This window comes from Schistocerca piceifrons, chromosome 2, assembly GCF_021461385.2.
Source record: "Schistocerca piceifrons isolate TAMUIC-IGC-003096 chromosome 2, iqSchPice1.1, whole genome shotgun sequence".
Lineage (NCBI taxonomy): Eukaryota > Metazoa > Arthropoda > Insecta > Orthoptera > Acrididae > Schistocerca > Schistocerca piceifrons.
This window is the reverse complement of record NC_060139.1, coordinates 356,017,029-356,044,823: the sequence shown is the minus strand read 5'-3', so window position 1 is coordinate 356,044,823 and position 27,795 is coordinate 356,017,029. Positions and strand designations below refer to the sequence as shown.

Sequence of the window (27,795 nt, the reverse complement as noted above, 5' to 3'; positions counted from 1 at the left end):
ATGAGTTGTGTGCTTCGGTTTCCCGACTTTCTTGTGTTTAGTGCGTTTGGCTTCTCTTAACCCTTAGCCACCGCTTGCCGAAATTTCCACACTATCATCTGTCGATCTGCAGAGCTCGATGAAGGCATCGCGGCCGTTCCTGAGCTCGTGGAACGGTCGAATCTGTAGTTGTTTCCAGATCTCTCCCACACAACGGCCTCCCAGAAGCTTGGATTACAGAAGTACGCCACTACTCCCAGCCGGAGATTCACGATTGAAAGCAGAATGACATGAGCTACACGCAGCTCCGATTTTTTTTTGTGTCTGACCTACTTTGAAAGACTTTGTAGTCGATTTACTTACTACTATCGCTGTTGGAAACCAGGTGATAACCGCACAGTATTCTAGAGACGATGAGGTAATGAAAATTTAGAATAAGTAAAACAGTATCAAAAGAAGTTGTGTGGTGGAGCAGCACATGCAATTCACGCTTCCTAGATATTCGTTACTGCATAGAATAATTCTTTTGTCTGCGGCGTCTTCAGTATCCGTCTTCTGGAAATTTTGCTTGCAGTATATTGTGCAATCTTTTCGTTACGAGTTGGTGCCTGGTTTCCCGATGTTCTTTTGTTTAGTGCATTCGCCTTCTCTTAACCCTGAGAAACCACATACCGAAACTGAGGCACTGCCGGCTGTTCATAAGCAGTGCTCGATGCAGTTATTTCGCTTTTTATTCGTTGCCTTTAATATTCTTCTCATGAGTGGTGAGTGCTGCCTGCAGAAAGCGTTTATCTTGCGAATTCACGTGAAAGTTTGTGTTCCCTGTGAGGCGCACTACTTGGGATTAACTTGACTGCTCCAGCCAGGTGGCTCGTTGGTCTAGGGGTATGATTCCTGCTTTGGGTGCAGGAGGTCCCGGGTTCAAATCCCGGACGAGCCCTGCCATTTTGACCGTGCTGAAGAGTAGGTGGAACTCAGCCCCGGTTGCAGCTCCTCAATGAAGAGTAGACGCCTGTTATAGCACGTGGATATAACAAGAATGCGGCACCAGTAAAGTACGTAGGTGGAATTCGGTAGAAAAGCAGACGGTAATTTTGCATGCAACGGAAAACAAGGTTGTCTTTGCGGGATATGTGCACCGTGAGTGGAGATTCAGCTTAATTGTGCGACAGTCTACCCTCATCTTACTAGCGACGGCAACAACCAAGGGGTGGCATGTAAGATTGAGCGTGGCTAAGAGTTTCTCATTATTAGTTAGCATCACACTTTGACAGAGCTGTGACAAGGCGAGTAGGGTGAGCTCAGGAAAGCCAGTAGCAAGCGCACTTGAAGTAGCCCAGAAGAACCGGATTATAAATTTTGCCAGTTATAATGGAGCTAGGGGCGTTCTCAGTTACCAAATACCGGTGCAATAAGAGAGCAACAGTATTTGACCGTAAAATGACGCCCTATCCGTCTAGCATACGACATTGCTTTTGTCTGCATACGCGGACGTGAGGTCATCTCGGAAATGAAATCCGAAATATAGATTAAAATTGTTGTGTTCCCGCCCGGGATCGAACCGGGGACCTTCTGCGTGTAAAGCAGACGTGATAACCGCTACACCACGGAAACGACGGTTCTTTTCATGTACCACCCGGAGACTCGTAATAGCAACAGTTTGTCTTCTGTGTTAGCAAGGGCATCGGCTACGAGCTCCCTCCGATTCGTGAAGTTCCTGTAGTAAAAGACGTCGATGGAAACAATCCAACCGCGACAGACAGGGAGAACGCTGGCTGAGCTGCAGCCCTACATGGTGAGACCATCAAAGGTGGCGTCATTCACATGCAGTGCGTTTTCGGAACGAATAGGCTCGTTGGTCTAGGGGTATGATTCCTGCTTCGGGTGCAGGAGGTCCCGGGTTCAAATCCCGGACGAGCCCTTGCGTTTTGTACAACGGTGCGGTAACAAATCGCATGGCGGCGGCTGTTTCGCGCATTTCCAGGCCTCCAAGTCAGCGCTAAAATCCGACAACCAGTTCTGAAACCGTTTCATGTTTCATTTGAGCCATGTGCACCCTGCTGATGGAACGTTTGAAGTTGATTTAAATGGTCACAGTAGAGATCGTAGCAAGTGTCTTGCTGAGTGCGACGAAAACGGGTTTCCGCCCGCAATCGAGCCGGGGACCTTCTGCGTGTTAGGCACGGCGCCTGGGCTCGGCGGCAGCTGCTGCTCTTTCCTTCCTTACGAGATACAGTCGATTCGCGCAGTCGTTATTGCAAAAGATGCCACCAAAGGCAATCGCTTCGTTAGCGGCACGGTGCCTGGGCTCGGCGGCAGCTCTACATGGAGGCACCAGCAGCCCAGCCAGGCCGCCGCCGGCACCGGTGCGCCACAGCCCAAGGAGTCGGCGGCCGCCCTGCAATGCCCCTGTCGTTGCATATTCCACCCGCCTCATATCCTCCCCATGTCTGACTCACTACCCCAAATGACACTGCAGTGGACGTGCTTATTACTATCGCTTTTGGAAGAACCAAGGCGCAGTATTCTAGTGTCGAACCGGTACTGCAAATTGGGATTAAGCAAAAATTTATTGTGTGGTCGAGCGACAGCTTCGGCTCGCTCTTCCTACATGATCGCTTCTTGTGCGGAATAATTCCTAGCTCGCCGATGGCTTCAGAGTTGGCCTTCTCGAAGTTTTGCTTTCGCACTGCATTCCACAATCTTTTCGTTATGAGTTGTGTGCTTCGGTTTCCCGACTTTCTTGTGTTTAGTGCGTTTGGCTTCTCTTAACCCTTAGCCACCGCTTGCCGAAATTTCCACACTATCATCTGTCGATCTGCAGAGCTCGATGAAGGCATCGCGGCCGTTCCTGAGCTCGTGGAACGGTCGAATCTGTAGTTGTTTCCAGATCTCTCCCACACAACGGCCTCCCAGAAGCTTGGATTACAGAAGTACGCCACTACTCCCAGCCGGAGATTCACGATTGAAAGCAGAATGACATGAGCTACACGCAGCTCCGATTTTTTTTTTGTGTCTGACCTACTTTGAAAGACTTTGTAGTCGATTTACTTACTACTATCGCTGTTGGAAACCAGGTGATAACCGCACAGTATTCTAGAGACGATGAGGTAATGAAAATTTAGAATAAGTAAAACAGTATCAAAAGAAGTTGTGTGGTGGAGCAGCACATGCAATTCACGCTTCCTAGATATTCGTTACTGCATAGAATAATTCTTTTGTCTGCGGCGTCTTCAGTATCCGTCTTCTGGAAATTTTGCTTGCAGTATATTGTGCAATCTTTTCGTTACGAGTTGGTGCCTGGTTTCCCGATGTTCTTTTGTTTAGTGCATTCGCCTTCTCTTAACCCTGAGAAACCACATACCGAAACTGAGGCACTGCCGGCTGTTCATAAGCAGTGCTCGATGCAGTTATTTCGCTTTTTATTCGTTGCCTTTAATATTCTTCTCATCAGTGGTGAGTGCTGCCTGCAGAAAGCGTTTATCTTGCGAATTCACGTGAAAGTTTGTGTTCCCTGTGAGGCGCACTACTTGGGATTAACTTGACTGCTCCAGCCAGGTGGCTCGTTGGTCTAGGGGTATGATTCCTGCTTTGGGTGCAGGAGGTCCCGGGTTCAAATCCCGGACGAGCCCTGCCATTTTGACCGTGCTGAAGAGTAGGTGGAACTCAGCCCCGGTTGCAGCTCCTCAATGAAGAGTAGACGCCTGTTATAGCACGTGGATATAACAAGAATGCGGCACCAGTAAAGTACGTAGGTGGAATTCGGTAGAAAAGCAGACGGTAATTTTGCATGCAACGGAAAACAAGGTTGTCTTTGCGGGATATGTGCACCGTGAGTGGAGATTCAGCTTAATTGTGCGACAGTCTACCCTCATCTTACTAGCGACGGCAACAACCAAGGGGTGGCATGTAAGATTGAGCGTGGCTAAGAGTTTCTCATTATTAGTTAGCATCACACTTTGACAGAGCTGTGACAAGGCGAGTAGGGTGAGCTCAGGAAAGCCAGTAGCAAGCGCACTTGAAGTAGCCCTGAAGAACCGGATTATAAATTTTGCCAGTTATAATGGAGCTAGGGGCGTTCTCAGTTACCAAATACCGGTGCAATAAGAGAGCAACAGTATTTGACCGTAAAATGACGCCCTATCCGTCTAGCATACGACATTGCTTGTCTCTGCATACGCGGACGTGAGGTCATCTCGGAAATGAAATCCGAAATATAGATTAAAATTGTTGTGTTCCCGCCCGGGATCGAACCGGGGACCTTCTGCGTGTAAAGCAGACGTGATAACCGCTACACCACGGAAACGACGGTTCTTTTCATGTACCACCCGGAGACTCGTAATAGCAACAGTTTGTCTTCTGTGTTAGCAAGGGCATCGGCTACGAGCTCCCTCCGATTCGTGAAGTTCCTGTAGTAAAAGACGTCGATGGAAACAATCCAACCGCGACAGACAGGGAGAACGCTGGCTGAGCTGCAGCCCTACATGGTGAGACCATCAAAGGTGGCGTCATTCACATGCAGTGCGTTTTCGGAACGAATAGGCTCGTTGGTCTAGGGGTATGATTCCTGCTTCGGGTGCAGGAGGTCCCGGGTTCAAATCCCGGACGAGCCCTTGCGTTTTGTACAACGGTGCGTAACAAATCGCATGGCGGCGGCTGTTTCGCGCATTTCCAGGCCTCCAAGTCAGCGCTAAAATCCGACAACCAGTTCTGAAACCGTTTCATGTTTCATTTGAGCCATGTGCACCCTGCTGATGGAACGTTTGAAGTTGATTTAAATGGTCACAGTAGAGATCGTAGCAAGTGTCTTGCTGAGTGCGACGAAAACGGGTTTCCGCCCGCAATCGAGCCGGGGACCTTCTGCGTGTTAGGCACGGCGCCTGGGCTCGGCGGCAGCTGCTGCTCTTTCCTTCCTTACGAGATACCGTCGATTCGCGCAGTCGTTATTGCAAAAGATGTCACCAAAGGCAATCGCTTCGTTAGCGGCACGGTGCCTGGGCTCGGCGGCAGCTCTACATGGAGGCACCAGCAGCCCAGCCAGGCCGCCGCCGGCACCGGTGCGCCACAGCCCAAGGAGTCGGCGGCCGCCCTGCAATGCCCCTGTCGTTGCATATTCCACCCGCCTCATATCCTCCCCATGTCTGACTCACTACCCCAAATGACACTGCAGTGGACGTGCTTATTACTATCGCTTTTGGAAGAACCAAGGCGCAGTATTCTAGTGTCGAACCGGTACTGCAAATTGGGATTAAGCAAAAATTTATTGTGTGGTCGAGCGACAGCTTCGGCTCGCTCTTCCTACATGATCGCTTCTTGTGCGGAATAATTCCTAGCTCGCCGATGGCTTCAGAGTTGGTCTTCTCGAAGTTTTGCTTTCGCACTGCATTCCGCAATCTTTTCGTTATGAGTTGTGTGCTTCGGTTTCCCGACTTTCTTGTGTTTAGTGCGTTTGGCTTCTCTTAACCCTTAGCCACCGCTTGCCGAAATTTCCACACTATCATCTGTCGATCTGCAGAGCTCGATGAAGGCATCGCGGCCGTTCCTGAGCTCGTGGAACGGTCGAATCTGTAGTTGTTTCCAGATCTCTCCCACACAACGGCCTCCCAGAAGCTTGGATTACAGAAGTACGCCACTACTCCCAGCCGGAGATTCACGATTGAAAGCAGAATGACATGAGCTACACGCAGCTCCGATTTTTTTTTTGTGTCTGACCTACTTTGAAAGACTTTGTAGTCGATTTACTTACTACTATCGCTGTTGGAAACCAGGTGATAACCGCACAGTATTCTAGAGACGATGAGGTAATGAAAATTTAGAATAAGTAAAACAGTATCAAAAGAAGTTGTGTGGTGGAGCAGCACATGCAATTCACGCTTCCTAGATATTCGTTACTGCATAGAATAATTCTTTTGTCTGCGGCGTCTTCAGTATCCGTCTTCTGGAAATTTTGCTTGCAGTATATTGTGCAATCTTTTCGTTACGAGTTGGTGCCTGGTTTCCCGATGTTCTTTTGTTTAGTGCATTCGCCTTCTCTTAACCCTGAGAAACCACATACCGAAACTGAGGCACTGCCGGCTGTTCATAAGCAGTGCTCGATGCAGTTATTTCGCTTTTTATTCGTTGCCTTTAATATTCTTCTCATGAGTGGTGAGTGCTGCCTGCAGAAAGCGTTTATCTTGCGAATTCACGTGAAAGTTTGTGTTCCCTGTGAGGCGCACTACTTGGGATTAACTTGACTGCTCCAGCCAGGTGGCTCGTTGGTCTAGGGGTATGATTCCTGCTTTGGGTGCAGGAGGTCCCGGGTTCAAATCCCGGACGAGCCCTGCCATTTTGACCGTGCTGAAGAGTAGGTGGAACTCAGCCCCGGTTGCAGCTCCTCAATGAAGAGTAGACGCCTGTTATAGCACGTGGATATAACAAGAATGCGGCACCAGTAAAGTACGTAGGTGGAATTCGGTAGAAAAGCAGACGGTAATTTTGCATGCAACGGAAAACAAGGTTGTCTTTGCGGGATATGTGCACCGTGAGTGGAGATTCAGCTTAATTGTGCGACAGTCTACCCTCATCTTACTAGCGACGGCAACAACCAAGGGGTGGCATGTAAGATTGAGCGTGGCTAAGAGTTTCTCATTATTAGTTAGCATCACACTTTGACAGAGCTGTGACAAGGCGAGTAGGGTGAGCTCAGGAAAGCCAGTAGCAAGCGCACTTGAAGTAGCCCAGAAGAACCGGATTATAAATTTTGCCAGTTATAATGGAGCTAGGGGCGTTCTCAGTTACCAAATACCGGTGCAATAAGAGAGCAACAGTATTTGACCGTAAAATGACGCCCTATCCGTCTAGCATACGACATTGCTTTTGTCTGCATACGCGGACGTGAGGTCATCTCGGAAATGAAATCCGAAATATAGATTAAAATTGTTGTGTTCCCGCCCGGGATCGAACCGGGGACCTTCTGCGTGTAAAGCAGACGTGATAACCGCTACACCACGGAAACGACGGTTCTTTTCATGTACCACCCGGAGACTCGTAATAGCAACAGTTTGTCTTCTGTGTTAGCAAGGGCATCGGCTACGAGCTCCCTCCGATTCGTGAAGTTCCTGTAGTAAAAGACGTCGATGGAAACAATCCAACCGCGACAGACAGGGAGAACGCTGGCTGAGCTGCAGCCCTACATGGTGAGACCATCAAAGGTGGCGTCATTCACATGCAGTGCGTTTTCGGAACGAATAGGCTCGTTGGTCTAGGGGTATGATTCCTGCTTCGGGTGCAGGAGGTCCCGGGTTCAAATCCCGGACGAGCCCTTGCGTTTTGTACAACGGTGCGGTAACAAATCGCATGGCGGCGGCTGTTTCGCGCATTTCCAGGCCTCCAAGTCAGCGCTAAAATCCGACAACCAGTTCTGAAACCGTTTCATGTTTCATTTGAGCCATGTGCACCCTGCTGATGGAACGTTTGAAGTTGATTTAAATGGTCACAGTAGAGATCGTAGCAAGTGTCTTGCTGAGTGCGACGAAAACGGGTTTCCGCCCGCAATCGAGCCGGGGACCTTCTGCGTGTTAGGCACGGCGCCTGGGCTCGGCGGCAGCTGCTGCTCTTTCCTTCCTTACGAGATACAGTCGATTCGCGCAGTCGTTATTGCAAAAGATGCCACCAAAGGCAATCGCTTCGTTAGCGGCACGGTGCCTGGGCTCGGCGGCAGCTCTACATGGAGGCACCAGCAGCCCAGCCAGGCCGCCGCCGGCACCGGTGCGCCACAGCCCAAGGAGTCGGCGGCCGCCCTGCAATGCCCCTGTCGTTGCATATTCCACCCGCCTCATATCCTCCCCATGTCTGACTCACTACCCCAAATGACACTGCAGTGGACGTGCTTATTACTATCGCTTTTGGAAGAACCAAGGCGCAGTATTCTAGTGTCGAACCGGTACTGCAAATTGGGATTAAGCAAAAATTTATTGTGTGGTCGAGCGACAGCTTCGGCTCGCTCTTCCTACATGATCGCTTCTTGTGCGGAATAATTCCTAGCTCGCCGATGGCTTCAGAGTTGGCCTTCTCGAAGTTTTGCTTTCGCACTGCATTCCACAATCTTTTCGTTATGAGTTGTGTGCTTCGGTTTCCCGACTTTCTTGTGTTTAGTGCGTTTGGCTTCTCTTAACCCTTAGCCACCGCTTGCCGAAATTTCCACACTATCATCTGTCGATCTGCAGAGCTCGATGAAGGCATCGCGGCCGTTCCTGAGCTCGTGGAACGGTCGAATCTGTAGTTGTTTCCAGATCTCTCCCACACAACGGCCTCCCAGAAGCTTGGATTACAGAAGTACGCCACTACTCCCAGCCGGAGATTCACGATTGAAAGCAGAATGACATGAGCTACACGCAGCTCCGATTTTTTTTTTGTGTCTGACCTACTTTGAAAGACTTTGTAGTCGATTTACTTACTACTATCGCTGTTGGAAACCAGGTGATAACCGCACAGTATTCTAGAGACGATGAGGTAATGAAAATTTAGAATAAGTAAAACAGTATCAAAAGAAGTTGTGTGGTGGAGCAGCACATGCAATTCACGCTTCCTAGATATTCGTTACTGCATAGAATAATTCTTTTGTCTGCGGCGTCTTCAGTATCCGTCTTCTGGAAATTTTGCTTGCAGTATATTGTGCAATCTTTTCGTTACGAGTTGGTGCCTGGTTTCCCGATGTTCTTTTGTTTAGTGCATTCGCCTTCTCTTAACCCTGAGAAACCACATACTGAAACTGAGGCACTGCCGGCTGTTCATAAGCAGTGCTCGATGCAGTTATTTCGCTTTTTATTCGTTGCCTTTAATATTCTTCTCATCAGTGGTGAGTGCTGCCTGCAGAAAGCGTTTATCTTGCGAATTCACGTGAAAGTTTGTGTTCCCTGTGAGGCGCACTACTTGGGATTAACTTGACTGCTCCAGCCAGGTGGCTCGTTGGTCTAGGGGTATGATTCCTGCTTTGGGTGCAGGAGGTCCCGGGTTCAAATCCCGGACGAGCCCTGCCATTTTGACCGTGCTGAAGAGTAGGTGGAACTCAGCCCCGGTTGCAGTTCCGCTTTAGACGCCGTGCAGTGTGGACGTGCCTAGTCTTCCGCTCCGCCGTAGCGTTACGTATAGTGGACTATCGTTTTTGTTACGTGTTGTGTTGCAACTTCTGAGAGTATTTCTCCGTCGTTGTTTCGTACCTTGTGTTACTTTCTGTCCTTATTTCAGTGTTTTTTGTGTAGCGGTTTCGACCGCATATTTTGAAAATGTCGTCCCAGGTTATTCCTCGTCAGGCTACAGTTAGTTTTGCTTTTGACAAGTCAACCCGCCATGTGCAACCTAGTTCTCTTGAGATTCATGATTGGTTGGTAGATACCTTTGGTGTTCATTCGGATCAGGTGCACACTGCTTATTTTGATACCGAACTGTATGTTTTCTTTGTTAAGTTTATGGACCCACTTCAGGTTGATAAAATTCTTTCTAAATATGGTCATCAAGTTCTCTTTCGGCATCGGGATGATTCTGTAAGTACCGTGCTGCTTTCCAACGCTTCCATCACGTATACCAATGTTCGTGTTTACAACCTTCCACCGGAGGTGGATAATGTCTATCTTAAGGGGGGTCTACAGAAGTATGGTGATGTAAAGAGCATTCGCCTTGAACGCTGGTCAAGCCAACATCGCCTGCAATGTTACAGTGGTATTCGTTCAGTCGAAATGCACGTTAAGCAGAATATTCCATCTCACCTGCAGATCGGTGGATATCGTGTCCATGTAACATATAGTGGTCAGGTTGGCACCTGTTTTTTGTGCAATGAAAGTGGTCACGTGCGTACCGACTGTCCGCGGAGAGTTTTTGTTTTAAAAAATTCTCTCGAACAGCGTCGCAAGTTAACGGTCGCTGACCTCGTTGCAGGTGGTTCTGCTCTTGGTGTAGCACAGTCCAGTGGTAGTAGCGCCCCGCCACAGGTTTTGCGCACCCCTGATACAGAATTTCCTCCTTTGCGTGCTAACTCTGATGTTGTTCCGTCTGTCCCTCAGGTGGGTGTGCCACTTTTGAATAATAAGAGGCGTCGCCCACACGATGGAAATAGTACGGATGAGGATCTCCCTGAGATGCCCCAGTCCGAGCGACCGGCATCCTCTGAGCCACTGTGTACTGTAGCTGCTCCCTGCCCTCCTGAGGTAGCGGTTCCGGTGGCGGCTGCTGGCGCCCCTCCGGCCTCCGACGCAGCTTCTCTCGAGTCGGGTCGTCGGTCGGGCCTGTTGGCGCCGTGTTCCGAACCGACTTCGATGTCACAACAAGTGGAGCCGCGACAACTTCCTGCTTCGCTGCCCCATACCTCTGCCAGCGGAGCTGCTCCGCTTCCTTCCAACTCTGCGGCCTCGGACCTTCCTGCTCACGTTTCGCCTCCGTGCAGTCCATGTTTGCCGGAAGCTAGTGCAGGTGTTGACCATTCCGTTTTGTCGGATGTTTCCCCCGCGACCCCGGATCCCGCATGTGGACCGGCGCGGGTGGTGTCGGATACAGAACTTGACCCTCCTACGTCACCGGCGGCTGAAGTTTCCTTGCCCGTCAGCCGACGCAAGTTACGCGTTCAGCCGAACGTTAATGCTGTTCGTAAAAAACCGAAACGTAAGGGATCCGCGGAACGGGGTAGCAGTCCCCCTCCCTCGGATGCCTCCGTCACCCCTGCTATGGACTGTGACGCTGGTGCGTCGGTGTAGGTGATTTGTTTTCTCGCTTTTCTCTCTATGGTTCAAGCATACACCTTTCTTACCTTAAATGTTAACCGTATTGAGTCCGACGTTCGCATTGCCTCTTTGCGGCAGTTTATTTACGACGCCTGTGCGGACGTAGTGTTTTTGCAGGAAGTGTTGTTTTCTGATCTCTCTCTACCTGGATTTCAAACTGTTTTTAATGTCGCGCCGGAATATTCAACAGGAACTGCTCTTTTCTTTCGAGAGGGCATTCCTATTACTGACATTGAATTCCTTGACTCTGGCCGTGGGATTGGTTGTCGTCTTTTTGATCTCCGCCTCGTTGTTTTGTATGCCCCCTCTGGTTCGGGTCACACTGTGGCTCGATCGCGCTTTTATAAAGAAGAGCTTATTTATCTTTTGCGCCAGAGTCCTCAGAGTCTCCTGCTCGGAGGCGATTTTAATTGTGTTTTACGCCCTGCAGACCAGTCCCCCAATTTTAATTATTGCCGTGATTTACATGACTTAGTTCGTACGATGCATCTGCGTGATGTTTGGGAACACAAATATCCAACCCTGGTGAAATATACGTTTTTTACCGCGTCCTCATGCAGTAGACTCGACAGATTCTATTTATCTGATTTTTTATGTGATAAAATTCTTTCTGTCGATGTTATTCCTACTAGTTTTTCTGACCATTGTGCTTTTACTGCAACTGTAAATCTTAGTCGCCAACCTGCAAAACTTTATCGTTCCCAGTGGATGTTAAATGTTTCCCACCTTGCCGACAGTGCTATGGATGATGTTATAAGTGGCGTGTGGGAGCGATGTCTTCGCTCTGTCCCGCGATACCCCTCCTTGCTGGTTTGGTGGACTGCGTTTGCCAAGCCCAAGATTCGTCAGACTTTGATTTTCTACTGTGCTGCTAGGACGCGTGATTTTAAGAACACGTATGAATATTACTACTCTGTCCTGCGTGAACTCTATGACGCGGCGGGTACCTCTCCTCTGCGGATCCATGATGTTCGTCGTATTAAAGCCAAGCTCTTGAGCCTTAAACGACGACAGATGGATGGTCTGCGAGTTAAGTCGAAACCTCACTCTCTTGTTGAAGGTGAACTGACATCCTTGTACCACCTGCTACGGCATCAGACTCGTCGTCGTCGCTCCTTCATCTCTTCTCTTACGGTGGATGATGGGCGACAGCTTATTGCACAGGAGGAAATGGTTCGTGCTCTTCATCAGTATTACACTAGTCTATATTCTGCCGATGATTCTGGTGAGTCTCTTTCGGATGATGTCTTTGGGGATCTAACTGCGACGATCGCGCCTGATGCGAACGGCGAATTTCTCCGGGAGTTCCAGGTAGATGATGTTTTCGATTTTATTGCTCGCTCTCCGTCCAGTAAATCGCCGGGTCCAGACGGCCTGCCTAAAGAATTTTATCTCCGTTTTTGGCCTCTTTTGGGTGGCATTTTTACGCAGATTTTAAATGAGATTGTCAGGGGGATGGATGTGCCTGCCGATTTTAAAGTAGGGAAAATTGTTTTAATCCCGAAGTCATCTGGTCGTTTATCTGCTGCCAATCTTCGTCCGCTGACATTGCTGAATTTTGACTATAAGACAGCTGCTAGAGCGCTCAATAGCCGGTTGTCTTCTCTGCTTCGGGGTGTGATTGGTGCACATCAATGTTGTTTTCATGAGAGATCTATTCTGACACCAGTAGCCGAATATCGGGATGTTGTCTCGGTTGCGGCGGTTACAAACGTACATTGTGCCTTTGCCTTCCTTGATTTTTATAAGGCTTTTGATCACGTCAGTCATGTGTTTTTAGATCGTGTTTTAGGTACAATAGGTTTTAACGCTTCATCACGTGGTGTTCTTGTCAATTTGTATAGGGGAATAACAGCTCGGGTGTCAGTCAATGGGCAGCTGACGCCGCCCATTGCTATCCGCCGCGGAGTGCCTCAGGGTAGTCCGCTCTCTATGTCTTTATTCGTATTGTCCCTGGAACCGCTGCTTCGGACTATTGCTCTCAAGCTTCAGGGTATGTCCCTCTCTGGTGGGAAGCTCTCTGTTAAGGCATATGCGGATGATGTCGTTGTTCTCCTCCGTCAACGTGATGATATCCCGTTGTTGAAAGGGGCGGTTGATGCATACTGTCGTGTCTCTGGAGCGCGTCTCAATCAGGGTAAATGTAAGTTCCTTGATATTCGAGGATTTCGCGATGCAGACGTCCCTTGGGCCACTTTTGTCGATCGCCATACGTCCTTGGGGATTATCATTGATCGGTGTCCTCTAAAAATGGCGGCTCTCAATTGGAAATCTGTCACCGAGAAGATACAGGGGGCTCTGATGATCCATGAGCAGCGCTCTGCTACCATTTTGCAAAAAGTCCGAATTTTAGACACCTACGTCCTATGTAAAGCTTATTATGTTGCTCAGCTGTTCCCACTTCCCATGATGGTGGCGAAAAGGTTGCGCCAATTGTCTAGCAGATTTATATGGAAGGGCCATCTATTCAAGTTACGTTACGAGGTAATGACGAAACCGCGTCTCTCCGGAGGCTTGGGCCTCTCTGACATTACTCGCAAGGCGTCTGCTTTGTACGTCCGCCGAACGACTCTAATTGTTACGCAAGAAGTGACTTCAATTACATCCAGGCTTTTTACTGTTGTGCGTCCGGCGAGCCTTGCTCCACCTGTCGATGTCGGACGCCTAAATTTTAAGTTGAAACATATTCGGGAATTTTACATTGCGGTGAGTTACCTCGGTGACGTCTTCTTGCGGCGACCGGTGCCAACGACCAAGGGCTTGATTGCCCGCTGGGAGGGGCTGGCCGGTCCCAATCCAATAGAACTGGCGTCTCCATCTGTGTCCTGGAGGAACGTCTGGAAGAACGTTAGTCTGCCGATCCACTCTATGGCCGTGGCGTCCACGTGGTATAGGGTAATAAATAATTTGGTTCCCACCAATGTACGACTGCACCGTATTGGTCTTTCTGACACGGACACCTGTACTCGGTGTGGTCTCCTGGATACCCTTGAACATCGATTCACCTGCTGTGGGCACCTTGCTAATTGGCGTTGGCTCAGGAAACAACTTGCTTTTGTCACTAGGTCTGCTGAAGCCGCTTATACTATTGACATCATCGTCCGGCCCGATTCTTCCTTTTTTCCGCGGACGAAGCTCCATACCGTCATGTGGTTGATTGGCCATTTCGTACATTTTGTCAACAGTTGTCATGAAGAGGATGGACACCTAGCGTTTCGGCAGTACATGCTTACTGCTTACTGGCAGCGCTTGCGATTGCCAGGCCTCCGAGATGATTTTGCCAATATGCTTAGCCTGACATTTGAAAGAGAGGGTGTTGGCTAAGGTCACCTGTGTGAGCCATTTTCTTTTATACCGTTTCTGGATTTGCCGCCTTTATATATGTTTCTTCTCTACACCAGGACTGAAGTTTTCGTGTTTTAATCTTTATTTTAGTCAGCAGTCTACATTATATAGTCATGTTTTAGGATTTTAATTTCAGTACTGTAAAAAAAAAAAAAAAAAAAAGTGGTTACGGCGTTGGACTGCTAATCCAATGTGCTCTGCACGCGTTAAAAAAAAAAAAAAAAAAAAAAAAAAAAAAAAAAAAAAAAAAAAAAAAAAAAAGGGGTATGATTCCTGCTTTGGGTGCAGGAGGTCCCGGGTTCAAATCCCGGACGAGCCCTGCCATTTTGACCGTGCTGAAGAGTAGGTGGAACTCAGCCCCGGTTGCAGCTCCTCAATGAAGAGTAGACGCCTGTTATAGCACGTGGATATAACAAGAATGCGGCACCAGTAAAGTACGTAGGTGGAATTCGGTAGAAAAGCAGACGGTAATTTTGCATGCAACGGAAAACAAGGTTGTCTTTGCGGGATATGTGCACCGTGAGTGGAGATTCAGCTTAATTGTGCGACAGTCTACCCTCATCTTACTAGCGACGGCAACAACCAAGGGGTGGCATGTAAGATTGAGCGTGGCTAAGAGTTTCTCATTATTAGTTAGCATCACACTTTGACAGAGCTGTGACAAGGCGAGTAGGGTGAGCTCAGGAAAGCCAGTAGCAAGCGCACTTGAAGTAGCCCTGAAGAACCGGATTATAAATTTTGCCAGTTATAATGGAGCTAGGGGCGTTCTCAGTTACCAAATACCGGTGCAATAAGAGAGCAACAGTATTTGACCGTAAAATGACGCCCTATCCGTCTAGCATACGACATTGCTTGTCTCTGCATACGCGGACGTGAGGTCATCTCGGAAATGAAATCCGAAATATAGATTAAAATTGTTGTGTTCCCGCCCGGGATCGAACCGGGGACCTTCTGCGTGTAAAGCAGACGTGATAACCGCTACACCACGGAAACGACGGTTCTTTTCATGTACCACCCGGAGACTCGTAATAGCAACAGTTTGTCTTCTGTGTTAGCAAGGGCATCGGCTACGAGCTCCCTCCGATTCGTGAAGTTCCTGTAGTAAAAGACGTCGATGGAAACAATCCAACCGCGACAGACAGGGAGAACGCTGGCTGAGCTGCAGCCCTACATGGTGAGACCATCAAAGGTGGCGTCATTCACATGCAGTGCGTTTTCGGAACGAATAGGCTCGTTGGTCTAGGGGTATGATTCCTGCTTCGGGTGCAGGAGGTCCCGGGTTCAAATCCCGGACGAGCCCTTGCGTTTTGTACAACGGTGCGGTAACAAATCGCATGGCGGCGGCTGTTTCGCGCATTTCCAGGCCTCCAAGTCAGCGCTAAAATCCGACAACCAGTTCTGAAACCGTTTCATGTTTCATTTGAGCCATGTGCACCCTGCTGATGGAACGTTTGAAGTTGATTTAAATGGTCACAGTAGAGATCGTAGCAAGTGTCTTGCTGAGTGCGACGAAAACGGGTTTCCGCCCGCAATCGAGCCGGGGACCTTCTGCGTGTTAGGCACGGCGCCTGGGCTCGGCGGCAGCTGCTGCTCTTTCCTTCCTTACGAGATACAGTCGATTCGCGCAGTCGTTATTGCAAAAGATGCCACCAAAGGCAATCGCTTCGTTAGCGGCACGGTGCCTGGGCTCGGCGGCAGCTCTACATGGAGGCACCAGCAGCCCAGCCAGGCCGCCGCCGGCACCGGTGCGCCACAGCCCAAGGAGTCGGCGGCCGCCCTGCAATGCCCCTGTCGTTGCATATTCCACCCGCCTCATATCCTCCCCATGTCTGACTCACTACCCCAAATGACACTGCAGTGGACGTGCTTATTACTATCGCTTTTGGAAGAACCAAGGCGCAGTATTCTAGTGTCGAACCGGTACTGCAAATTGGGATTAAGCAAAAATTTATTGTGTGGTCGAGCGACAGCTTCGGCTCGCTCTTCCTACATGATCGCTTCTTGTGCGGAATAATTCCTAGCTCGCCGATGGCTTCAGAGTTGGCCTTCTCGAAGTTTTGCTTTCGCACTGCATTCCACAATCTTTTCGTTATGAGTTGTGTGCTTCGGTTTCCCGACTTTCTTGTGTTTAGTGCGTTTGGCTTCTCTTAACCCTTAGCCACCGCTTGCCGAAATTTCCACACTATCATCTGTCGATCTGCAGAGCTCGATGAAGGCATCGCGGCCGTTCCTGAGCTCGTGGAACGGTCGAATCTGTAGTTGTTTCCAGATCTCTCCCACACAACGGCCTCCCAGAAGCTTGGATTACAGAAGTACGCCACTACTCCCAGCCGGAGATTCACGATTGAAAGCAGAATGACATGAGCTACACGCAGCTCCGATTTTTTTTTTGTGTCTGACCTACTTTGAAAGACTTTGTAGTCGATTTACTTACTACTATCGCTGTTGGAAACCAGGTGATAACCGCACAGTATTCTAGAGACGATGAGGTAATGAAAATTTAGAATAAGTAAAACAGTATCAAAAGAAGTTGTGTGGTGGAGCAGCACATGCAATTCACGCTTCCTAGATATTCGTTACTGCATAGAATAATTCTTTTGTCTGCGGCGTCTTCAGTATCCGTCTTCTGGAAATTTTGCTTGCAGTATATTGTGCAATCTTTTCGTTACGAGTTGGTGCCTGGTTTCCCGATGTTCTTTTGTTTAGTGCATTCGCCTTCTCTTAACCCTGAGAAACCACATACCGAAACTGAGGCACTGCCGGCTGTTCATAAGCAGTGCTCGATGCAGTTATTTCGCTTTTTATTCGTTGCCTTTAATATTCTTCTCATGAGTGGTGAGTGCTGCCTGCAGAAAGCGTTTATCTTGCGAATTCACGTGAAAGTTTGTGTTCCCTGTGAGGCGCACTACTTGGGATTAACTTGACTGCTCCAGCCAGGTGGCTCGTTGGTCTAGGGGTATGATTCCTGCTTTGGGTGCAGGAGGTCCCGGGTTCAAATCCCGGACGAGCCCTGCCATTTTGACCGTGCTGAAGAGTAGGTGGAACTCAGCCCCGGTTGCAGCTCCTCAATGAAGAGTAGACGCCTGTTATAGCACGTGGATATAACAAGAATGCGGCACCAGTAAAGTAGGTAGGTGGAATTCGGTAGAAAAGCAGACGGTAATTTTGCATGCAACGGAAAACAAGGTTGTCTTTGCGGGATATGTGCACCGTGAGTGGAGATTCAGCTTAATTGTGCGACAGTCTACCCTCATCTTACTAGCGACGGCAACAACCAAGGGGTGGCATGTAAGATTGAGCGTGGCTAAGAGTTTCTCATTATTAGTTAGCATCACACTTTGACAGAGCTGTGACAAGGCGAGTAGGGTGAGCTCAGGAAAGCCAGTAGCAAGCGCACTTGAAGTAGCCCAGAAGAACCGGATTATAAATTTTGCCAGCCATAATGGAGCTAGGGGCGTTCTCAGTTACCAAATACCGGTGCAATAAGAGAGCAACAGTATTTGACCGTAAAATGACGCCCTATCCGTCTAGCATACGACATTGCTTTTGTCTGCATACGCGGACGTGAGGTCATCTCGGAAATGAAATCCGAAATATAGATTAAAATTGTTGTGTTCCCGCCCGGGATCGAACCGGGGACCTTCTGCGTGTAAAGCAGACGTGATAACCGCTACACCACGGAAACGACGGTTCTTTTCATGTACCACCCGGAGACTCGTAATAGCAACAGTTTGTCTTCTGTGTTAGCAAGGGCATCGGCTACGAGCTCCCTCCGATTCGTGAAGTTCCTGTAGTAAAAGACGTCGATGGAAACAATCCAACCGCGACAGACAGGGAGAACGCTGGCTGAGCTGCAGCCCTACATGGTGAGACCATCAAAGGTGGCGTCATTCACATGCAGTGCGTTTTCGGAACGAATAGGCTCGTTGGTCTAGGGGTATGATTCCTGCTTCGGGTGCAGGAGGTCCCGGGTTCAAATCCCGGACGAGCCCTTGCGTTTTGTACAACGGTGCGGTAACAAATCGCATGGCGGCGGCTGTTTCGCGCATTTCCAGGCCTCCAAGTCAGCGCTAAAATCCGACAACCAGTTCTGAAACCGTTTCATGTTTCATTTGAGCCATGTGCACCCTGCTGATGGAACGTTTGAAGTTGATTTAAATGGTCACAGTAGAGATCGTAGCAAGTGTCTTGCTGAGTGCGACGAAAACGGGTTTCCGCCCGCAATCGAGCCGGGGACCTTCTGCGTGTTAGGCACGGCGCCTGGGCTCGGCGGCAGCTGCTGCTCTTTCCTTCCTTACGAGATACAGTCGATTCGCGCAGTCGTTATTGCAAAAGATGCCACCAAAGGCAATCGCTTCGTTAGCGGCACGGTGCCTGGGCTCGGCGGCAGCTCTACATGGAGGCACCAGCAGCCCAGCCAGGCCGCCGCCGGCACCGGTGCGCCACAGCCCAAGGAGTCGGCGGCCGCCCTGCAATGCCCCTGTCGTTGCATATTCCACCCGCCTCATATCCTCCCCATGTCTGACTCACTACCCCAAATGACACTGCAGTGGACGTGCTTATTACTATCGCTTTTGGAAGAACCAAGGCGCAGTATTCTAGTGTCGAACCGGTACTGCAAATTGGGATTAAGCAAAAATTTATTGTGTGGTCGAGCGACAGCTTCGGCTCGCTCTTCCTACATGATCGCTTCTTGTGCGGAATAATTCCTAGCTCGCCGATGGCTTCAGAGTTGGTCTTCTCGAAGTTTTGCTTTCGCACTGCATTCCACAATCTTTTCGTTATGAGTTGTGTGCTTCGGTTTCCCGACTTTCTTGTGTTTAGTGCGTTTGGCTTCTCTTAACCCTTAGCCACCGCTTGCCGAAATTTCCACACTATCATCTGTCGATCTGCAGAGCTCGATGAAGGCATCGCGGCCGTTCCTGAGCTCGTGGAACGGTCGAATCTGTAGTTGTTTCCAGATCTCTCCCACACAACGGCCTCCCAGAAGCTTGGATTACAGAAGTACGCCACTACTCCCAGCCGGAGATTCACGATTGAAAGCAGAATGACATGAGCTACACGCAGCTCCGATTTTTTTTTTGTGTCTGACCTACTTTGAAAGACTTTGTGGTCGATTTACTTACTACTATCGCTGTTGGAAACCAGGTGATAACCGCACTGTATTCTAGAGACGATGAGGTAATGAAAATTTAGAATAAGTAAAACAGTATCAAAAGAAGTTGTGTGGTGGAGCAGCACATGCAATTCACGCTTCCTAGATATTCGTTACTGCATAGAATAATTCTTTTGTCTGCGGCGTCTTCAGTATCCGTCTTCTGGAAATTTTGCTTGCAGTATATTGTGCAATCTTTTCGTTACGAGTTGGTGCCTGGTTTCCCGATGTTCTTTTGTTTAGTGCATTCGCCTTCTCTTAACCCTGAGAAACCACATACCGAAACTGAGGCACTGCCGGCTGTTCATAAGCAGTGCTCGATGCAGTTATTTCGCTTTTTATTCGTTGCCTTTAATATTCTTCTCATGAGTGGTGAGTGCTGCCTGCAGAAAGCGTTTATCTTGCGAATTCACGTGAAAGTTTGTGTTCCCTGTGAGGCGCACTACTTGGGATTAACTTGACTGCTCCAGCCAGGTGGCTCGTTGGTCTAGGGGTATGATTCCTGCTTTGGGTGCAGGAGGTCCCGGGTTCAAATCCCGGACGAGCCCTGCCATTTTGACCGTGCTGAAGAGTAGGTGGAACTCAGCCCCGGTTGCAGCTCCTCAATGAAGAGTAGACGCCTGTTATAGCACGTGGATATAACAAGAATGCGGCACCAGTAAAGTACGTAGGTGGAATTCGGTAGAAAAGCAGACGGTAATTTTGCATGCAACGGAAAACAAGGTTGTCTTTGCGGGATATGTGCACCGTGAGTGGAGATTCAGCTTAATTGTGCGACAGTCTACCCTCATCTTACTAGCGACGGCAACAACCAAGGGGTGGCATGTAAGATTGAGCGTGGCTAAGAGTTTCTCATTATTAGTTAGCATCACACTTTGACAGAGCTGTGACAAGGCGAGTAGGGTGAGCTCAGGAAAGCCAGTAGCAAGCGCACTTGAAGTAGCCCAGAAGAACCGGATTATAAATTTTGCCAGTTATAATGGAGCTAGGGGCGTTCTCAGTTACCAAATACCGGTGCAATAAGAGAGCAACAGTATTTGACCGTAAAATGACGCCCTATCCGTCTAGCATACGACATTGCTTTTGTCTGCATACGCGGACGTGAGGTCATCTCGGAAATGAAATCCGAAATATAGATTAAAATTGTTGTGTTCCCGCCCGGGATCGAACCGGGGACCTTCTGCGTGTAAAGCAGACGTGATAACCGCTACACCACGGAAACGACGGTTCTTTTCATGTACCACCCGGAGACTCGTAATAGCAACAGTTTGTCTTCTGTGTTAGCAAGGGCATCGGCTACGAGCTCCCTCCGATTCGTGAAGTTCCTGTAGTAAAAGACGTCGATGGAAACAATCCAACCGCGACAGACAGGGAGAACGCTGGCTGAGCTGCAGCCCTACATGGTGAGACCATCAAAGGTGGCGTCATTCACATGCAGTGCGTTTTCGGAACGAATAGGCTCGTTGGTCTAGGGGTATGATTCCTGCTTCGGGTGCAGGAGGTCCCGGGTTCAAATCCCGGACGAGCCCTTGCGTTTTGTACAACGGTGCGGTAACAAATCGCATGGCGGCGGCTGTTTCGCGCATTTCCAGGCCTCCAAGTCAGCGCTAAAATCCGACAACCAGTTCTGAAACCGTTTCATGTTTCATTTGAGCCATGTGCACCCTGCTGATGGAACGTTTGAAGTTGATTTAAATGGTCACAGTAGAGATCGTAGCAAGTGTCTTGCTGAGTGCGACGAAAACGGGTTTCCGCCCGCAATCGAGCCGGGGACCTTCTGCGTGTTAGGCACGGCGCCTGGGCTCGGCGGCAGCTGCTGCTCTTTCCTTCCTTACGAGATACAGTCGATTCGCGCAGTCGTTATTGCAAAAGATGCCACCAAAGGCAATCGCTTCGTTAGCGGCACGGTGCCTGGGCTCGGCGGCAGCTCTACATGGAGGCACCAGCAGCCCAGCCAGGCCGCCGCCGGCACCGGTGCGCCACAGCCCAAGGAGTCGGCGGCCGCCCTGCAATGCCCCTGTCGTTGCATATTCCACCCGCCTCATATCCTCCCCATGTCTGACTCACTACCCCAAATGACACTGCAGTGGACGTGCTTATTACTATCGCTTTTGGAAGAACCAAGGCGCAGTATTCTAGTGTCGAACCGGTACTGCAAATTGGGATTAAGCAAAAATTTATTGTGTGGTCGAGCGACAGCTTCGGCTCGCTCTTCCTACATGATCGCTTCTTGTGCGGAATAATTCCTAGCTCGCCGATGGCTTCAGAGTTGGTCTTCTCGAAGTTTTGCTTTCGCACTGCATTCCACAATCTTTTCGTTATGAGTTGTGTGCTTCGGTTTCCCGACTTTCTTGTGTTTAGTGCGTTTGGCTTCTCTTAACCCTTAGCCACCGCTTGCCGAAATTTCCACACTATCATCTGTCGATCTGCAGAGCTCGATGAAGGCATCGCGGCCGTTCCTGAGCTCGTGGAACGGTCGAATCTGTAGTTGTTTCCAGATCTCTCCCACACAACGGCCTCCCAGAAGCTTGGATTACAGAAGTACGCCACTACTCCCAGCCGGAGATTCACGATTGAAAGCAGAATGACATGAGCTACACGCAGCTCCGATTTTTTTTTTGTGTCTGACCTACTTTGAAAGACTTTGTGGTCGATTTACTTACTACTATCGCTGTTGGAAACCAGGTGATAACCGCACTGTATTCTAGAGACGATGAGGTAATGAAAATTTAGAATAAGTAAAACAGTATCAAAAGAAGTTGTGTGGTGGAGCAGCACATGCAATTCACGCTTCCTAGATATTCGTTACTGCATAGAATAATTCTTTTGTCTGCGGCGTCTTCAGTATCCGTCTTCTGGAAATTTTGCTTGCAGTATATTGTGCAATCTTTTCGTTACGAGTTGGTGCCTGGTTTCCCGATGTTCTTTTGTTTAGTGCATTCGCCTTCTCTTAACCCTGAGAAACCACATACCGAAACTGAGGCACTGCCGGCTGTTCATAAGCAGTGCTCGATGCAGTTATTTCGCTTTTTATTCGTTGCCTTTAATATTCTTCTCATCAGTGGTGAGTGCTGCCTGCAGAAAGCGTTTATCTTGCGAATTCACGTGAAAGTTTGTGTTCCCTGTGAGGCGCACTACTTGGGATTAACTTGACTGCTCCAGCCAGGTGGCTCGTTGGTCTAGGGGTATGATTCCTGCTTTGGGTGCAGGAGGTCCCGGGTTCAAATCCCGGACGAGCCCTGCCATTTTGACCGTGCTGAAGAGTAGGTGGAACTCAGCCCCGGTTGCAGCTCCTCAATGAAGAGTAGACGCCTGTTATAGCACGTGGATATAACAAGAATGCGGCACCAGTAAAGTACGTAGGTGGAATTCGGTAGAAAAGCAGACGGTAATTTTGCATGCAACGGAAAACAAGGTTGTCTTTGCGGGATATGTGCACCGTGAGTGGAGATTCAGCTTAATTGTGCGACAGTCTACCCTCATCTTACTAGCGACGGCAACAACCAAGGGGTGGCATGTAAGATTGAGCGTGGCTAAGAGTTTCTCATTATTAGTTAGCATCACACTTTGACAGAGCTGTGACAAGGCGAGTAGGGTGAGCTCAGGAAAGCCAGTAGCAAGCGCACTTGAAGTAGCCCAGAAGAACCGGATTATAAATTTTGCCAGTTATAATGGAGCTAGGGGCGTTCTCAGTTACCAAATACCGGTGCAATAAGAGAGCAACAGTATTTGACCGTAAAATGACGCCCTATCCGTCTAGCATACGACATTGCTTGTCTCTGCATACGCGGACGTGAGGTCATCTCGGAAATGAAATCCGAAATATAGATTAAAATTGTTGTGTTCCCGCCCGGGATCGAACCGGGGACCTTCTGCGTGTAAAGCAGACGTGATAACCGCTACACCACGGAAACGACGGTTCTTTTCATGTACCACCCGGAGACTCGTAATAGCAACAGTTTGTCTTCTGTGTTAGCAAGGGCATCGGCTACGAGCTCCCTCCGATTCGTGAAGTTCCTGTAGTAAAAGACGTCGATGGAAACAATCCAACCGCGACAGACAGGGAGAACGCTGGCTGAGCTGCAGCCCTACATGGTGAGACCATCAAAGGTGGCGTCATTCACATGCAGTGCGTGTTCGGAACGAATAGGCTCGTTGGTCTAGGGGTATGATTCCTGCTTCGGGTGCAGGAGGTCCCGGGTTCAAATCCCGGACGAGCCCTTGCGTTTTGTACAACGGTGCGTAACAAATCGCATGGCGGCGGCTGTTTCGCGCATTTCCAGGCCTCCAAGTCAGCGCTAAAATCCGACAACCAGTTCTGAAACCGTTTCATGTTTCATTTGAGCCATGTGCACCCTGCTGATGGAACGTTTGAAGTTGATTTAAATGGTCACAGTAGAGATCGTAGCAAGTGTCTTGCTGAGTGCGACGAAAACGGGTTTCCGCCCGCAATCGAGCCGGGGACCTTCTGCGTGTTAGGCACGGCGCCTGGGCTCGGCGGCAGCTGCTGCTCTTTCCTTCCTTACGAGATACCGTCGATTCGCGCAGTCGTTATTGCAAAAGATGTCACCAAAGGCAATCGCTTCGTTAGCGGCACGGTGCCTGGGCTCGGCGGCAGCTCTACATGGAGGCACCAGCAGCCCAGCCAGGCCGCCGCCGGCACCGGTGCGCCACAGCCCAAGGAGTCGGCGGCCGCCCTGCAATGCCCCTGTCGTTGCATATTCCACCCGCCTCATATCCTCCCCATGTCTGACTCACTACCCCAAATGACACTGCAGTGGACGTGCTTATTACTATCGCTTTTGGAAGAACCAAGGCGCAGTATTCTAGTGTCGAACCGGTACTGCAAATTGGGATTAAGCAAAAATTTATTGTGTGGTCGAGCGACAGCTTCGGCTCGCTCTTCCTACATGATCGCTTCTTGTGCGGAATAATTCCTAGCTCGCCGATGGCTTCAGAGTTGGTCTTCTCGAAGTTTTGCTTTCGCACTGCATTCCGCAATCTTTTCGTTATAAGTTGTGTGCTTCGGTTTCCCGACTTTCTTGTGTTTAGTGCGTTTGGCTTCTCTTAACCCTTAGCCACCGCTTGCCGAAATTTCCACACTATCATCTGTCGATCTGCAGAGCTCGATGAAGGCATCGCGGCCGTTCCTGAGCTCGTGGAACGGTCGAATCTGTAGTTGTTTCCAGATCTCTCCCACACAACGGCCTCCCAGAAGCTTGGATTACAGAAGTACGCCACTACTCCCAGCCGGAGATTCACGATTGAAAGCAAAATGACATGAGCTACACGCAGCTCCGATTTTTTTTTTTGTGTCTGACCTACTTTGAAAGACATTGTAGTCGATTTACTTACTACTATCGCTGTTGGAAACCAGGTGATAACCGCACAGTATTCTAGAGACGATGAGGTAATGAAAATTTAGAATAAGTAAAACAGTATCAAAAGAAGTTGTGTGGTGGAGCAGCACATGCAATTCACGCTTCCTAGATATTCGTTACTGCATAGAATAATTCTTTTGTCTGCGGCGTCTTCAGTATCCGTCTTCTGGAAATTTTGCTTGCAGTATATTGTGCTATCTTTTCGTTATGAGTTGGTGCTTGGTTTCCCGATGCTCTTTTGTTTAGTGCATTCGCCTTCTCTTAACCCTGAGAAACCACATACCGAAACTGAGGCACTGCCGGCTGTTCATAAGCAGTGCTCGATGCAGTTATTTCGCTTTTTATTCGTTGCCTTTAATATTCTTCTCATGAGTGGTGAGTGCTGCCTGCAGAAAGCGTTTATCTTGCGAATTCACGTGAAAGTTTGTGTTCCCTGTGAGGCGCACTACTTGGGATTAACTTGACTGCTCCAGCCAGGTGGCTCGTTGGTCTAGGGGTATGATTCCTGCTTTGGGTGCAGGAGGTCCCGGGTTCAAATCCCGGACGAGCCCTGCCATTTTGACCGTGCTGAAGAGTAGGTGGAACTCAGCCCCGGTTGCAGCTCCTCAATGAAGAGTAGACGCCTGTTATAGCACGTGGATATAACAAGAATGCGGCACCAGTAAAGTACGTAGGTGGAATTCGGTAGAAAAGCAGACGGTAATTTTGCATGCAACGGAAAACAAGGTTGTCTTTGCGGGATATGTGCACCGTGAGTGGAGATTCAGCTTAATTGTGCGACAGTCTACCCTCATCTTACTAGCGACGGCAACAACCAAGGGGTGGCATGTAAGATTGAGCGTGGCTAAGAGTTTCTCATTATTAGTTAGCATCACACTTTGACAGAGCTGTGACAAGGCGAGTAGGGTGAGCTCAGGAAAGCCAGTAGCAAGCGCACTTGAAGTAGCCCTGAAGAACCGGATTATAAATTTTGCCAGCCATAATGGAGCTAGGGGCGTTCTCAGTTACCAAATACCGGTGCAATAAGAGAGCAACAGTATTTGACCGTAAAATGACGCCCTATCCGTCTAGCATACGACATTGCTTGTCTCTGCATACGCGGACGTGAGGTCATCTCGGAAATGAAATCCGAAATATAGATTAAAATTGTTGTGTTCCCGCCCGGGATCGAACCGGGGACCTTCTGCGTGTAAAGCAGACGTGATAACCGCTACACCACGGAAACGACGGTTCTTTTCATGTACCACCCGGAGACTCGTAATAGCAACAGTTTGTCTTCTGTGTTAGCAAGGGCATCGGCTACGAGCTCCCTCCGATTCGTGAAGTTCCTGTAGTAAAAGACGTCGATGGAAACAATCCAACCGCGACAGACAGGGAGAACGCTGGCTGAGCTGCAGCCCTACATGGTGAGACCATCAAAGGTGGCGTCATTCACATGCAGTGCGTTTTCGGAACGAATAGGCTCGTTGGTCTAGGGGTATGATTCCTGCTTCGGGTGCAGGAGGTCCCGGGTTCAAATCCCGGACGAGCCCTTGCGTTTTGTACAACGGTGCGTAACAAATCGCATGGCGGCGGCTGTTTCGCGCATTTCCAGGCCTCCAAGTCAGCGCTAAAATCCGACAACCAGTTCTGAAACCGTTTCATGTTTCATTTGAGCCATGTGCACCCTGCTGATGGAACGTTTGAAGTTGATTTAAATGGTCACAGTAGAGATCGTAGCAAGTGTCTTGCTGAGTGCGACGAAAACGGGTTTCCGCCCGCAATCGAGCCGGGGACCTTCTGCGTGTTAGGCACGGCGCCTGGGCTCGGCGGCAGCTGCTGCTCTTTCCTTCCTTACGAGATACCGTCGATTCGCGCAGTCGTTATTGCAAAAGATGTCACCAAAGGCAATCGCTTCGTTAGCGGCACGGTGCCTGGGCTCGGCGGCAGCTCTACATGGAGGCACCAGCAGCCCAGCCAGGCCGCCGCCGGCACCGGTGCGCCACAGCCCAAGGAGTCGGCGGCCGCCCTGCAATGCCCCTGTCGTTGCATATTCCACCCGCCTCATATCCTCCCCATGTCTGACTCACTACCCCAAATGACACTGCAGTGGACGTGCTTATTACTATCGCTTTTGGAAGAACCAAGGCGCAGTATTCTAGTGTCGAACCGGTACTGCAAATTGGGATTAAGCAAAAATTTATTGTGTGGTCGAGCGACAGCTTCGGCTCGCTCTTCCTACATGATCGCTTCTTGTGCGGAATAATTCCTAGCTCGCCGATGGCTTCAGAGTTGGTCTTCTCGAAGTTTTGCTTTCGCACTGCATTCCGCAATCTTTCACAGTTCTGCTTTAGACGCCGTGCAGTGTGGACGTGCCTAGTCTTCCGCTCCGCCGTAGCGTTACGTATAGTGGACTATCGTTTTTGTTACGTGTTGTGTTGCAACTTCTGAGAGTATTTCTCCGTCGTTGTTTCGTACCTTGTGTTACTTTCTGTCCTTATTTCAGTGTTTTTTGTGTAGCGGTTTCGACCGCATATTTTGAAAATGTCGTCCCAGGTTATTCCTCGTCAGGCTACAGTTAGTTTTGCTTTTGACAAGTCAACCCGCCATGTGCAACCTAGTTCTCTTGAGATTCATGATTGGTTGGTAGATACCTTTGGTGTTCATTCGGATCAGGTGCACACTGCTTATTTTGATACCGAACTGTATGCTTTCTTTGTTAAGTTTATGGACCCACTTCAGGTTGATAAAATTCTTTCTAAATATGGTCATCAGGTTCTCTTTCGGCATCGGGATGATTCTGTAAGTACCGTGCTGCTTTCCAATGCTTCCATCACGTATACCAATGTTCGTGTTTACAACCTTCCACCGGAGGTGGATAATGTCTATCTTAAGGAGGGTCTACAGAAGTATGGTGATGTAAAGAGCATTCGCCTTGAACGCTGGTCAAGCCAACATCGCCTGCAATGTTACAGTGGTATTCGTTCAGTCGAAATGCACGTTAAGCAGAATATTCCATCTCACCTGCAGATCGGTGGATATCGTGTCCATGTAACATATAGTGGTCAGGTTGGCACCTGTTTTTTGTGCAATGAAAGTGGTCACGTGCGTACCGACTGTCCGCGGAGAGTTTTTGTTTTAAAAAATTCTCTCGAACAGCGTCGCAAGTTAACGGTCGCTGACCTCGTTGCAGGTGGTTCTG

The 27,795-nt window shown here is 49.3% G+C and overlaps 24 non-coding genes across 24 annotated transcripts; 16 read left to right on the top strand and 8 right to left on the bottom strand.

Moving 5' to 3' along the window:
- The first annotated feature begins 847 nt into the window (after nt 1–847).
- On the top strand, nt 848–919 carry Trnap-ugg. Its single transcript has one exon. It is a non-coding gene; the product is annotated as a tRNA-Pro (tRNA).
- Nucleotides 920–1,520: 601 nt separating this feature from the next.
- Nucleotides 1,521–1,593, bottom strand: Trnav-uac. Its single transcript has one exon. It is a non-coding gene; the product is annotated as a tRNA-Val (tRNA).
- Nucleotides 1,594–1,828: 235 nt separating this feature from the next.
- Nucleotides 1,829–1,900, top strand: Trnap-cgg. The gene has a single exon. It is a non-coding gene; the product is annotated as a tRNA-Pro (tRNA).
- Nucleotides 1,901–3,539: 1,639 nt separating this feature from the next.
- On the top strand, nt 3,540–3,611 carry Trnap-ugg. Its single transcript has one exon. It is a non-coding gene; the product is annotated as a tRNA-Pro (tRNA).
- Nucleotides 3,612–4,212: 601 nt separating this feature from the next.
- On the bottom strand, nt 4,213–4,285 carry Trnav-uac. Its single transcript has one exon. It is a non-coding gene; the product is annotated as a tRNA-Val (tRNA).
- A 235-nt stretch (nt 4,286–4,520) lies between these two features.
- Nucleotides 4,521–4,592, top strand: Trnap-cgg. Its single transcript has one exon. It is a non-coding gene; the product is annotated as a tRNA-Pro (tRNA).
- Nucleotides 4,593–6,230: 1,638 nt separating this feature from the next.
- Nucleotides 6,231–6,302, top strand: Trnap-ugg. The gene has a single exon. It is a non-coding gene; the product is annotated as a tRNA-Pro (tRNA).
- A 601-nt stretch (nt 6,303–6,903) lies between these two features.
- Nucleotides 6,904–6,976, bottom strand: Trnav-uac. The gene has a single exon. It is a non-coding gene; the product is annotated as a tRNA-Val (tRNA).
- Nucleotides 6,977–7,211: 235 nt separating this feature from the next.
- Nucleotides 7,212–7,283, top strand: Trnap-cgg. The gene has a single exon. It is a non-coding gene; the product is annotated as a tRNA-Pro (tRNA).
- A 1,639-nt stretch (nt 7,284–8,922) lies between these two features.
- Nucleotides 8,923–8,994, top strand: Trnap-ugg. Its single transcript has one exon. It is a non-coding gene; the product is annotated as a tRNA-Pro (tRNA).
- A 6,004-nt stretch (nt 8,995–14,998) lies between these two features.
- Nucleotides 14,999–15,071, bottom strand: Trnav-uac. The gene has a single exon. It is a non-coding gene; the product is annotated as a tRNA-Val (tRNA).
- A 235-nt stretch (nt 15,072–15,306) lies between these two features.
- On the top strand, nt 15,307–15,378 carry Trnap-cgg. The gene has a single exon. It is a non-coding gene; the product is annotated as a tRNA-Pro (tRNA).
- Nucleotides 15,379–17,017: 1,639 nt separating this feature from the next.
- On the top strand, nt 17,018–17,089 carry Trnap-ugg. The gene has a single exon. It is a non-coding gene; the product is annotated as a tRNA-Pro (tRNA).
- Nucleotides 17,090–17,690: 601 nt separating this feature from the next.
- On the bottom strand, nt 17,691–17,763 carry Trnav-uac. Its single transcript has one exon. It is a non-coding gene; the product is annotated as a tRNA-Val (tRNA).
- Nucleotides 17,764–17,998: 235 nt separating this feature from the next.
- Trnap-cgg lies at nt 17,999–18,070 on the top strand. The gene has a single exon. It is a non-coding gene; the product is annotated as a tRNA-Pro (tRNA).
- Nucleotides 18,071–19,709: 1,639 nt separating this feature from the next.
- Nucleotides 19,710–19,781, top strand: Trnap-ugg. Its single transcript has one exon. It is a non-coding gene; the product is annotated as a tRNA-Pro (tRNA).
- A 601-nt stretch (nt 19,782–20,382) lies between these two features.
- Trnav-uac lies at nt 20,383–20,455 on the bottom strand. Its single transcript has one exon. It is a non-coding gene; the product is annotated as a tRNA-Val (tRNA).
- A 235-nt stretch (nt 20,456–20,690) lies between these two features.
- Nucleotides 20,691–20,762, top strand: Trnap-cgg. Its single transcript has one exon. It is a non-coding gene; the product is annotated as a tRNA-Pro (tRNA).
- Nucleotides 20,763–22,401: 1,639 nt separating this feature from the next.
- On the top strand, nt 22,402–22,473 carry Trnap-ugg. The gene has a single exon. It is a non-coding gene; the product is annotated as a tRNA-Pro (tRNA).
- Nucleotides 22,474–23,074: 601 nt separating this feature from the next.
- Trnav-uac lies at nt 23,075–23,147 on the bottom strand. The gene has a single exon. It is a non-coding gene; the product is annotated as a tRNA-Val (tRNA).
- Nucleotides 23,148–23,382: 235 nt separating this feature from the next.
- Trnap-cgg lies at nt 23,383–23,454 on the top strand. The gene has a single exon. It is a non-coding gene; the product is annotated as a tRNA-Pro (tRNA).
- A 1,639-nt stretch (nt 23,455–25,093) lies between these two features.
- Trnap-ugg lies at nt 25,094–25,165 on the top strand. Its single transcript has one exon. It is a non-coding gene; the product is annotated as a tRNA-Pro (tRNA).
- A 601-nt stretch (nt 25,166–25,766) lies between these two features.
- Nucleotides 25,767–25,839, bottom strand: Trnav-uac. Its single transcript has one exon. It is a non-coding gene; the product is annotated as a tRNA-Val (tRNA).
- A 235-nt stretch (nt 25,840–26,074) lies between these two features.
- On the top strand, nt 26,075–26,146 carry Trnap-cgg. Its single transcript has one exon. It is a non-coding gene; the product is annotated as a tRNA-Pro (tRNA).
- The last annotated feature ends 1,649 nt before the right edge of the window (nt 26,147–27,795 follow it).